General features: G+C 30.8%; 1 non-coding gene across 1 annotated transcript; it reads left to right on the top strand.

The window, feature by feature from the left end:
* The first annotated feature begins 2329 nt into the window (after positions 1-2329).
* On the top strand, positions 2330-2450 carry LOC135962568 (U5 spliceosomal RNA). The gene has a single exon (XR_010576672.1). It is a non-coding gene; the product is annotated as a U5 spliceosomal RNA (small nuclear RNA).
* Positions 2451-13904: the final 11454 nt, after the last annotated feature.

Genomic DNA, 13904 nt, shown 5'->3' with positions numbered 1-13904 from the left:
AAAACATTTTCCCCATGCTATGTACAAATTTTCACATATATATTGCTTTTTAATCGGCACAGTAGTTTCGGAGTTATAATAACAAATTGAAACAAAAAATATCTTTTTTACGTGAAAATATAAAATTTTTTATTTTAAAAAAATCATGAAAAATCGAAAATGGCAGAAATTGTTTAGATTTATTGCTTTATCACAAAGCCACTTGTAATAGGAACAAAATGTGATATCGAAGATAAAAATCAATTGATTCCTTTCGAATTTATTTACAATTAAGTGAATTCGCTCATTTTCACAAAATTTAACTTTTTGTTAAATATACATAAAATTGAGTAGTTAAAGTTCTTATTTCGATTGATTGAATGTTGAAAACATTTTCCCCGTGCTATGTACAAATTTTCACATATATATTGCTTTTTAATAGGCTCAGTAGTTCGGAGTTATAATAACAAATTGATGCAAAAAATATATTTTTTATGTGAAAATATCCAATTTTTTTGTTTTAAAAAAATCATGAAAAATCGAAAAAGGCAGAAATTGTTTAGATTTATATCTTTATCGCAAAGCCACATGTAATAGCAACAAAATGAGATATCGATCATAAAAATCAATCAAAATTTTAACAAAAACAAAACACATATAAAAGGACTCTCAAAGTACACGCTTGTAAGCACACACAATTTTCTGAAAATAAGCGAATTCCCTTAATTGTGAATAAATTCGAAAATAATTCACCGATTTTTATGTTCGATATCTCATTTTCTTCCTATTATATGTGGCTTTATGATAAAGCAATAAATCTATACAATTTCTGCCGTTTTCGATTTTTCATGCTTTTTTTTAAAACAAAAAAATTGGATATTTTTACATAAAAAATATATTTTTTGCTTCAATTTGTTATTATAACTCCGAAACTACTGAGCCGATTAAAAAGCAATATATATGTGAAAATTTGTACATAGCATGGGGAAAATGTTTTCAACATTCAATAAATCGAAAGATGAACATTAACTACTCAATTTTATGTATATTAAACAAAAAAGTAAAATTTTGTGAAAATGAGCGAATTCACTTAATTGTGAATTAATTCGAAAAGAATCAATCGAATTTTATCTTCGATATCTCATTTTGTTGGTATTATATGCGGCTTTGCGACAGAGTAATAAATCTAAACAATTTCTGCCGTTTTCGATTTTTCATGATTTTTTTAAAACAAAAAATGGATATTTTTACATAAAAAATATATTTTTTGCTTCAATTTGTTATTATAACTCCGAAACTGCTGAACCGATTAAAACACAATATATAACCGGATTAAAATTTATGCAAATTTGAACTTTTCTAAGTTTAATTCAATAATATCGGACTAACCTTTTTTAAGTTATCATAAATTATGAGGAGAAACATTTAAAAAAATTCACAATTTTAGAAAAAAAAATTTAAAAAAAATTTATCCATAGAATTTAAAAATTTTACCATTTTTGTACTACTGGAACCACAATACATCAAAATTGTGTAGTGGTTTAAAAAGCCTCCAAAATTTTTTCGATTTTGTTGCCCTGTGTATTCTTTAGTAAATTTAATACGTATTAAATTTACTACAGAAAAAACTCATAAATATGTATTAGATACGTACCCAGCAGTTCTGGCTGGTTGTCCCGAACTAGTGATTTTACTTATCTTTTAAGATGACCACTAATTCCATAAATAGCTACGTGACTAGATATTTTGCCTACATATATTACAAATATACTGTCTAATAGCTGGTCCGAAGTAGTCAACGTATTGGATTCACATACATTGAGTCAGTTAGCTTACTAGTAATTGAGTTCAACGACATCTTCTAGAAACTCCAATAAAGCATTGCTCGTAAACATACCTTCCTGCGACTACTCTCCAATAGATTACTTACTTCTGGTGGGTAAAATAACTACTTTCTAAAGTGCAGTACAAAATAAACGTTTAAAGTGATCACACTCTAGATTACTTACAAACACTTAAGTGACAATTGACTTCACGCTAGATTACCTGGGATGTATAAAGTAACCAGTTGAATCTCTCTGCACTACAAAGATTACATACGTGTCAAAAGACACTAAATGTATAATTTACAGTAAACCAAGTGATCACACATTAATGACAATTTCTATCTATAAGGGTTACACTAACTACTTATAAAACTGCTGGGTACTGTTTATGTGTATTTTACCCTTATTCAATGTTTGTGTATTTATGTGTTTTACTGTTTCTTGATTTAATTTTTTTTTGCATAAAATTCCCATTGAGTTGATGTTAGTTTTTGTATATAGTGTTCAGTTTAATAATGTTTTAATTACTCTGGCTTCTCTTCAGTTGTCGAATAAATCTTTCGCCTTTTACTAAAGATTTCCGTGGAGAGGAGCACTCTAATGAGTCTAAAAATTAATTTTTCCATAGGCTTTCCGCAAGGTGGGCCATAAATAATCAATTTCATTAAAATATCTGCAAAAAAAAATCGTCAATAAGGAGTGAGATCGAAAAATTCTTAACATACATATATGTTTATAAAAAAGAAACCACTAAACTTACAGCTTTAATTTTTTTTTTATTTGATTGAAATTATTATTACAATTTACAAAAAAAATTATTTTTATAGTTTTAATCACTAGTGATGAAATTTTGAACCTTTTTCGGAAACCCTTCCATTAACGTTTTTATAGTGCTTTCTGTCACTTTGCTCGAACATGTAGTCCATCTCCGTTTAAAATCTACCACACTTTTGGACACCTTTTTTGTACTCTTCAATTCTCTTTTAACAAGAGCCCAATATCTCTCCACTGGCCTTAGCTCCGGGCAGTTTGGAGGATTTGCCTCTCTTGGTACAAATACCACATTATTGTTCTTGTACCACTCAAGGGCATGTTTGCAATAGTGACAGGATGCCAAGTCAGGCCAAAAATAAGTGGACACATTATGAAGTCTTATGAATGGAAGCAGCCTTTTTTGTAAACATTCCTTGATGTAAATTTCGGTATTTATAGAGCCCGTTGTAACAAATGAGTGGCTTCTTTTGCCGCAACTGCATATTGCTTGCCATACCAAGAACTTTCTGGGAAATTTTGTCTGCTTTTGGGTCCTAAACTTTTCTTCAACATTCCCTCGAGCATCAGCAACATAAAATTTTTGACCTGGAAGTTGCGAAAAATCTGCCAGAACATACGTTTCGTCATCCATTATACAGCAAGAATATTTTTTTATAAAGCTTGACTTCAATTTCCGTGCTCTGTTTTTGGCCTCTAAATTTTTAGTAGCGTTCCTGTCAGGAACTTTTTGAGCATTGTATGTTTTTAAACCTGCATTAGCTTTAACTTTTCGTACCAAATAGTCCGAGCACTGAGCTAACCGGGCTGCTTTCCTACCGGATGTGTTGGGAGCTCTTTTGAAAATGCGTTCTATTTTTTTGGCTTTAGAAACATCATGTGGACCATTCCTTCTACCTGAACCAGGTTTTCTATCAACTGACAAGTTCTCCCGGTACTGTTTAATAACATTGGAAACAGTTTGACGGCAGACCTTTGTATGCTTGGCCAACTTTTTGTAAGACCAAGTTGGGTTTTGTTGAAAATATTTAATAATTTCAGTACGCACTTTTTTCTGGTCACTCATTTTAATCAGATTAACAAAAAAATTAATATAATTAACATTACACATAATAACTGACATGTTTTTCAAAGGTAACTTGATCAAAAAAAAATTCAAATAATACTTGGGTTAAAAAATGTAATGAAAAACGTGTGTTAAGAATTTTTCGATCTCACTCCTTAATTGCTAGCGGCGACCCATCAAAAACTGTATAATGTTAAATTCAATCAGCGTTGTAGTTTTGGTTATTTATAACCAGGTAAATCTCTGCAATAAATCCGAATGTACAAAAATATTTGTGTATGAAAACAAATTTTTTAAAAAAAAGAAGATTTTAGAAACATGAAAATATATTATTTGATAGATTTTTTGTTTTTCGGAATTTTTTCCAATTTATTTAGCAATACACACATCCAGCCAGTGATGTTAACTTTTTAATTTCGATTACCGTACAGCCCTAAAAAAAATTACCGTTTTTTAGGTAAAATTACCGTATCCAAAGTTTTGTACAAAAATAATATTTTATTATTGAAACTGGTTTATTTTTATAATTCAATATATCGAGGGACTATATTACTCTCTATCTTAAGAAACACAACTTTTCAGGGAAGCCAAAAAACAGTTTTTTTTACGAATTACTTGAGTTGTTAAAATTCGGTATGCTACAATTATTATTTTAAGCCACTACTGAATCTCACATATAATTGTTTTTTAAAATGTTGCATTATTGGTGCCTTTATGATAGATAGAGGGTTTTTCTTAACAAAATATTCAATGTGTATGTATACAAATGATAAGATAGAGGATTTTGCATTTTAATAGAATTAAATTATTTTGATTTCATTTATGCCATCTGTCAGTTTTTAATGTGATTTATTTAAGATATCGGCTAATAATACAACATAAGATAAAAAACACTTTAAAACACTTTTTAAGCAAACTCCAAATTTAACCATTTATTTTTATGCCATGGAAATTATATTTTCCAAAAACAAAAAAGTAAAATATTTTCATGGTAATTCATTTTTTTAAATAATTGAAAAAATCATTTTAAATTAGTAAGAAAACATGAACATGAAATTAATTATTTGAAAAGATAGAGGCTTTTGCATTAGGAAGAAATAATTGTAAAACATAGAGAAATAACAAAAATGCAAATAAAACAGTAAGAAATTCACACCATAGCTATGCATAAATGAGGGCTGTTATACTGAACATTTTACCATCAAAAAGTAATTTTCGTGAATATCAAAGATAGAGGATTTTGAATATAGTTTGACCAAGTTTGTAAAACAGAAGAATGCCATTTTTATCAACATCTTTCTTCTTCTGGGAAATGCAAAACTAATGGAATTACAGAAATATTGGTATCGAACAATTGGGGATTTATTACGTCACTGTTTTTAATGATTGCATTTGATTTGATTCAAAACAATTTTTACAATACTAATTTGTATGTTGAAATATCCATACTTGAAAGACTTGCGACTACTTTACCGTCATCATCCTCAAAATTTTATGATTATTTTAATGAGAAACATGTATATCATATGTAGACCCATTATGGAAATATTACTTTTGGGATATATGTACATAATTCTTAAAAATTTAAACTTTTTAAAATTACCGTACAAATGTAGAAATTACCTGCCTACCGTACGGAGGTCTTAATTACCGTACAATACGGTAATTACCGTACGGTTAACATCACTGCATCCAGCTACAGTTTTCTTCTTATTATTCATATTTTACTCACCTGTTTTGACAACAAAATGCGAAATTTTCTGACGTTATATATGGCAATATTAGGAATTAACGAATTATATTTATTTAGATTAAATAATCTGATTATTTGGCATTTGATCTTCATGTGAAAATCTCGCCCTAAATGTGTCAATAATAATGATTAACAAATTCATCAATATGAAAATAATAATGTTCAAACTGTATCTGGTAAATTTGATTTTTCATATTGTACTAAAGTTAATAAAAATTGTATTTAACAGTTCTAAAATTTTGTTATTGTATTCATAGCCATTTATTCAGTTACTTTAAGTTAACTTTAGCAAATTTCATTGAGAATAAATTAAAATTTTTAAATTAAAATCGTTTTTAAATAGAATTTTGCATTAAATAAAGCTATAAAAAATAAAATTTGAATTATTCTTAATCATTTCTACATTATAAGGACAGAGATCGACAAATTCTTAACACATGTTTTTCATTAAAACTTTTAACCCAAGTATTATTTGATTTTTTTTTTTTTTTTGCCTTTATAAATCATCTGATTAAAATGAGTGACGAGAAAAAAGTGCGTACTAAAATTATTAAATACTAGATGACCGCCCGGCTTCGCCAGGCTTCGCTATTTACTAATGTTAGTTCTTCAAGTTTCTCCAACCCACATACACCTGCCTATTCATATTTATTTGCAAATAAAATATCAAAATTGGTTGCATACTTTAGGGTGCTTTTTTTTATTACAGTTGACTGGAGTCAAAAAAAATCCGATTTTTACCTAGAATTTTTAGTTTTTATTTACAAACCATTTCCTGAAAATTTCGAATCGAATAAAAAAAAATCAGCCAAATCGCTCCAGCCGTTCTCATGTGATGCCATTACACACATGGACCATTTCATTTTTATATATATAGATTTTCAACAAAATTTCCAAATTAGTCCTACAAACAATCTAAGGTCTGCCGTCAAACTGATTCCAATGTTATTAAACAGTAAAAAATAGAAAGCATTTTCAAAAGAGATCCCAACACCACAGAATATATATACTTTGTGCCAACACATCCAATTGGAAAGCAGCCTGGTTCATTTCTCGGATTATTTGGCATGAAAAGTTAAAGCAAATGCAGGTTTAAAAACATATAATGCTGAAAAAGTTCCTGGTAGGAATTCTGCTAAAAATTTGGAGGCCAAAAACAGAGCATAGAAATTGAAGTCAAGTTTTATAAAAATAATATTCCTGCTGCATAATGGATGACAAATCCTATGTTCTGGCAGCTTCCAGGTCAAAATGTTTATGTTGCTGATGCTCGAGGGAATGTTGTACAATAGTTTAGGAACCAAAAGTAGAAAATTGTCTCAAAAAGTTCTTGGCATTTTAAGCAATATGAAGTTGCGACAAAAGAAGTTAAACATTCGTTTCAAAGGGCTCTATAAATACCGAAATTTACATCAATGAATGTTTACAATAGAGGATGATTCCATTCATAAGACTTCTTAATGTGTCCACTTATTTTTGGCCTGATTTGGCATCCTGTCACTATAGTCAGCAAGGTCTTGAGTGGTAAATGAACAATAATGTGGTATTTGTACCAAGAGAGGCAAATCCTCCAAACTGCCTGGAGCTAAGGCCAGTGAAGAGAGATTTTGGGCTCTTGTTAAAAGAGAATTGGAGAGCACAAAAAAGGTGTCCAAAAGTGTGGTAGATTTTAAACGGAGATGGACAAACTGTTCGAACAAAGTGACAGAAAGCTCTATAAAAATCATTATGAAAAGGTTTTCGAAAAAGGTTCAAAATTTCATCACAATTGATTAGAACTATAAAAATATTTTTTTTTTTTTTTTGTAAATTGTAATAATAATTTCAATCAAATAAAAAATAAATTAAAAATATAATATGTATGTTAAGAATTTTTCGATCTCACTCCTTATCTGTCATTTATTCTCACTTAGTTATTGAAAAAACAACAGTTATTTTTTTCCTACGAAAATTTCGAATTTTGTACCAACAAAGCTTCATATGCTAATTTGAAAAAAAAGTGCCGCTGAAGCACACCGATTGCTCGCCAAAGCTTACGGTGAATGTGTTTCATCGGTTTCAACGTGCGAGAGATGGTTTGTGCGGTTCAGAAGTGGTGATTTTGACACGGAACACAAAGATCGCCCAGGCCAAGCAAAAAACTTTGAATACCAAGAATTGGAGGCATTACTCCATGAAGATTGTTGTCAAACTCAACAAGAGCTTGTAAAATCATTGGGAACTACTAAATTAGCAATTTCAATACGTTTGCAAGCAGCAGGATTCATGCAAAAGCAGGGAAATTGGTTACCATACCAATTGAAGCTAAGAGACCTTGAATGACGATTTCGTATATCTGAAATGCAGCTTGAACGCTATAAAAGAAAATAATTTTTGCACCGACTCATTTATTGCGATTAAAAGTGGATTCATTACAATAACCCGAAGCTTAAGAAATTGTATTTGAAGACCGGCCAACTAGCCAAATATCCATGGTGCTAGTGTAATGCTCGCTCTGTATTTGGTGGGAGAAAATGGGTCCTATCTATTATGAGCTGCTGAAATAAAGCCAGACCATTACATTGAACCCGTATTGGGCGCAACTGATTCTTTTGAAGCGAGCATTAGCCGAAAAACGCCCAGACATCAAACCGTAATACTCAATCATGACAACGCTAGGACACATGTTGCAATACCTGTTAAAAACTATTTAGAAATAAGTAATTGGGAAGTTTTTCCTCACCCGCCTTATAGTCCTGACCTTGCCTTGTCCGACTACTATTTATTGCGATCGAAGCAGAATGCTTCACTTTATAACAGAGTATTCCAAATTGTCTTGATTCGTTCTTGGCCTCATACGAAGAACAGTTCTTTTGGTTCGGAATCCGGAATGTTGCCAGAAAGATGGGAAAAGGTCATAGCTAACAATGGACAATACTTTGAATAAATTTATATTGTACTAAAGTTTCAATAAAAGCTAAACATTTTTAAAAATTCCGCATTTTTAAGTCATATACCCAATGTATTCCACTTAAGCTGCAATATTTCCGTTCAAATTATGCCAACTTTGATCCGATGAGTAGAATTTGTGTGAATTTATATAATTTCTTTGACATCTCAACTGATCGTTTTATAATTAAAAGGAGTATTCTGCCTTTATTAACATTATTATTATACAAGGTGGCGCAAAAGTAATCCTCCTATCAGAAAATGCTATAAATTTGCGATTGGTCCCTAATGTCAGTTCTGTTTTGACATTTGTGTAGTAAACACATGCGAAATACACGTTAATAAACAATGTTACGCTACACTGCTCCACTACACAAATGTCAAAACAGAACTGACATTAGGGGCCAATCGCAAATTTATAGCATTTTCTGATAGGAGGATTACTTTTGCGCCACCTTGTATTTATATTTACCTCTAGAAATTACTTTTTCTCTTACCTCACATTATCCAACAAATCTATGGTATAATTTATTTATTTTTTTTTCATTAAAAATATATTCAAACTAAATATTTTGTATGGTACAATATAATTATACTATATGGTCGGTCGTTCGCATGCATTTGAAACAGGTTCCTGTGTAAATAATTTTAAACGAAAATAAAAATAAAAAAAAAAATTGAAGCAGGTGTTTTTTTCAAAAACGTTGAAACGTATGTGGCTGGTGGAAGAATTGTTAGATGGGTTCACATCTTTATTTTAGTTTTTGAATTGTTGTTTTTATTTTTATAGGGTGTTGATGCAACTTAAATGTGCTCGTTTGTATGTGATCTTTATTTTGGGTTCTCTGATATTTCCTACGCGATCTAAACAATTTTTCTCACTTCCTCTAAAGTGTAAGAAGGCATTATGGTGGTGTACACTTGCAGTGTTTCCTTTTTCATAATATTTTGTGTGTTTTTTTTTCTTTATTTGTCTCTCTGCATTTGTTGGCTTTATTATAAAACGTCGTCGGAATGTTGAGTGCCTGTTGATGACCATTATTTATATTTCCATTATTACGAGTATCTTTTTTTATTTACTTTAGCTTTTCTCTTACTTTTGCTTAATGGATTTCCTTTAGTTTTAATTTTCTTTTGCAGCAAGAAATTACACATTACACTGTTTTTCCTCATGGTATTTTAATTGATTTCTATCTATCATTTGAAAACGAAATTCCCACGCCATTCAAGAGTTTTTTTTTAGGTTTATTTATTTAAATGCAGAATGATTAATGTTTTCCTAAGGTCATATTTAAAAACATTAACATACGGATTAACATAATTTCAGCTGATAAGATCGATTGTGTGGAATACACTTGAGAGAGAGACAGAGATAGAGGAATGACTTGTTGGTCAAATTTCATTTAGATAAGAAGTTTTAAGAATATAATCAGCTAAATGGATTGGCTTATTAGACTGAATGAGAAACTATTTAGTATTAGAATAAATGATGGATTCGAGTATCCCCTACAGAAAGTAAAGGATCTTCCAATAGGGACTTCCAAACGTTGACAGTTGATAGCGGCCATATTCTTGAAGCTACATCTGTCGAATTGGCTGTCATTTATTCCGTTTGTTTTGTCAAATCACCATGGATAGATATAGCGTTCAACAACACGTGGAAATGATAAAATTGTTTTATCAAAATGGGAGTTCTGTGAGGGAAAATTTCCGCATGATTCGCCCATTTTACTGCGAGACCCATTTCTGGATGAATACCAATCCACATGAGATCCAAGAGCGTCCAATGCATCCCGAAAAAATCATTGTTTGGTGTGGATTTTGGTCTGGCGTCGTCATGTTATTTCTTTCCAATGAACTTTTTCAACATCAACATCAAAAAGAAAAGGAAAAGAGAAGAAACACATATTATATATCAACGTATAGGAAATTATGTCCTCTTTTCAAAAATGTACAAAATTTTTAAGAACTTCAAAAATTATAGAAGACTTTTTAAAAATATGGCAATAAAAAATGGTAGCTGATTTTTTTGGAAAATTTTAATTTTTAAAATGCAATAAAAGTTTTGTTTATTAATCGTTTTTAATGAAATTTCACACTTATATTGAAACTTTTGATCCAAATCCAAAAATGAAAAATATATTTGTGAATTGTTAATGACAATCCCACAATTCCCAAAAAAAAATTCAAAAATCCCAAATTAGGATTTTTTTGATTTTTGGATCTATTGAAGGCACCAAGTCCGGGGCTATGAAATCCTTTTGCACAATATTGAAGAACATATTGGAACATACAAAACAAGTCTTAATTTTTTTAAAGCAGCTATGCGATTTGAGAAAATGTTGTCTAAAGTTGAAATTTATATAAAAAATAGGTCTACTTCGGAAGGCCACTCAATAATACGAATTTTGATATTATTTTGCTTTTATAATATTTCCCGAAATGTTGTCTTTCAGAAAAATATAAATATATTATTTTTCTTTGTCTTATGTTCTGTATAATTTAAAATTAATGTAAGTATTTTTTTGAAAAAAAAATGGCGAAAAAGCGATTTTTTATAAGTTTGAATGCACATAACTTCTGACTCAGTAGAAGTTTTTAAACAATTCTTTCTTACTATTATTAATACATGTCTTGTTAATTCAAAAAATTATTTTATATAAATATTATATTATATTTCAAGAAAATCGGTACAGAATTGGATCCGTTATTAGCAAAAAAACTAGAACAAGGTGGGTAAATAAAATAAAATTTTACTTTTCTAATTCGAATAACTCGTAAACTATAAGAGATAATATATGGCTAAAGCAATGTTTTTTGTAGATCTCGTCTAGCAGATTACATATATATAAAAAATCTTTTAAATCGGATCGCATACAAAAAATTGCCATTTTTAATTTTTGATATACCCGAGGTGACCCACTTTGGGGCATTGTGGCTCAGCGCCTCCTTGGTGTTATAAGTCCAAATTCAAAACTTAAACTTACCAACACCTTCTCTATAGCCATGGGAATTTTTATTAAAATCTGTCTATCCGTCTAAAAGTTACAGATTTATTTACACTTTTTTTCTCAGATCCCCCATTGTACGGCGTCATCGGTCCATATTTCGCCGTCAACGGCGAGCGCTATAGATCGATGATTATGAACTTCTTTTATACTTAATTTGATGATATGATAACCAACGATATGTGGTTTCAACAGGATGGTGCTAATTGTTACACAGATCATGCCACATTTTACATTCTGCACGAGCGATTTGAGGGCATGGTCAGCTCGCGAGAGGGTGATGTGAAATGGCCACCAATATCGTGCGATTTTGACATTTTCTTGTGGGGTTTTCTTAAGTCGCGAGCCCTCAAAGCTAACATAACCCATTCTATCGGTCAAAATTTGAAATTTTGAATGCGCGCTATCTAATGAAGCTGCGGCTGACATAATGGCATATTTAATTTAAAGATAGGATGCGCTTAATGCTTTAGCTCTTTATATTCTCTAGAAATATACTCCAATTTCTTATCAATTTCTATAAGACAACAAGACAATGAACTTTTTCTACAGCAACATATCAAAATAAACATTCTGTTTTATTTTTAAATGAAAAAAAGGAAGTCCTCTGTAGCTGTATTTATTTGTTTAAAACGAGCACGTTTCATTATTTGTAAAACACCCGGGCATTTATCCATTAAATCCACATGATGACAGCTACAAACTGACGAAGCAGCAAAACAAAATGTTTAAATGTTGCACATCCAACAACCAATTTCTCATTTCTATACAAAAGGGGAGCCCCTCAACAAGAACTTATCTCCAGTTTCGAAAATTATTGATAGAAAATTTTAGTTTTCAATATTGTTTAGACATTACTTTGCAATGATGTCACGAATATGCTGGCATACTTACATATACACACACGTACCCTCTAAGATCACCTGGTGTCAATAAGTACTTTTGAAATTGTAGAAAAAGTATTTTTAAAATGTCTATGATAAAAAAATTCTTTAACTTTTGAATACTGTTTATTTGCTACATAAAACCACTAATTACTAAAGGTCCCCCTCTTTATAACAAATAGAAATTATAAACAAATTTTATAGAGACACACAAAAAAAAAATAAAGTAATCTTTAAAGTAAGTGCACATGAGGGGATTTACAGCAAATCATCAATAATCCCCTCGAAAAAAACAAGTAGTTTGTATGTAATATTGTATTATTCAAATGGGAAGGTTTCCTAAAGTTCTACCTCAAACTGCAAAACTATAGTATAATAATTTCCATTCCAATGCTCCAGATTCTTCTTTAGTATTCAATGAGATATACGGAATATGTAAGAACATATATGAGGAGCCGCAGAACAAAAGGTACTTTTTTGAAAATTTAAAAATTTTGGGAAATTGATTTTTTCTAGAAGATTTCAACCCAAATATTAAATTCGAAAATGTACCTTTTGTTCTGCGGCTCCTCATATACATACGTACTTTCACAGGAATAAAGAATTTCATTAATATCCAAAACCGTTTTTGTTTTATTTAAAAAAAACTTCTGTAGCGCTCTTATTGAAAAACCCTAAACCCGAAAAAACTAAAGGATTTTTCAAAGTTTTTTTTTTTAAATAAAACAAAAACGGTTTTGGATATCAATGAAATTCTTTATTCCTGTGCAAGTACGTTCGATGCCAATATGTATGGAACTCGATTTCTTTTGCATGGCCAACACGGGAACACTTGCAGAAGTCCAGACGCTGAACCCAATTTTCGACTGTTTACAAGCATAAATCGGCCGATACTGCGGCAATTTCACGTTCGATATTCCTACCAAGGTATATTAATTATAAGGTAGTGTCATCGGCGAATTCAGAATACCGAGCGAATTGGTTATATTTTTTTTATATGTAGTTTGACATTGTGCCTGCATTTGAAGGCGAATTGGCGGCAGGGAAAAATGTCAAAAACAGCTCAAAAATAAATCAAAGCGAATTTTTGTTAAACAAAAAATGTTTATAAATTTGAATCTGTTTGTAATTTAAAAATAAAACTAATTTCGTGTAGTATTATTATTGGTTTTAAAACATAAACGAATTTAACAGCAAAACAAAGTTTGACATTTACAAAATGTAAACAAAGTTTGACATTTATAATGCACTACGGCGAAAAATTAACATAGTAGCAAAAACGAACAGCTGGTCTGATAACACTACCTTATAATTAATATACCTTGATTCCTACGAAGTTCATCAATCGTCGCTGGCTTGTTGGCATAGACCATAGACTTGACGTAGCCCCACAGGTAATAGTCTAACGGCGTCAAATCGCACGACCGAGGCGGCCAATTGACTGGACCATTTCGTGAGATAACACGTTATCCAAACTTGGTTTCCAATAAATTGATTGTGACATTCGCTGTGTGGCTTGTGGCGCCGTCCTGTTGGAACCACATGTCCTCCAAGTCCATATCATTCAATTGGGGCCAAAAATATTCTGTTATCATTGAACGGTAGAGATTCCCATTCACATTAACGTGCCGGTCTTGATCATCACGGAAGAATGACGCCGCCGGCCCATAAACCGCACCAAACCGTAAT

This window comes from Calliphora vicina, chromosome 5 (genome assembly GCF_958450345.1).
Source record: "Calliphora vicina chromosome 5, idCalVici1.1, whole genome shotgun sequence".
NCBI classification, from domain to species: domain Eukaryota; kingdom Metazoa; phylum Arthropoda; class Insecta; order Diptera; family Calliphoridae; genus Calliphora; species Calliphora vicina.
Note: the sequence above shows the minus strand (reverse complement) of the source record. Positions and strands in the feature narration are given on the sequence as shown.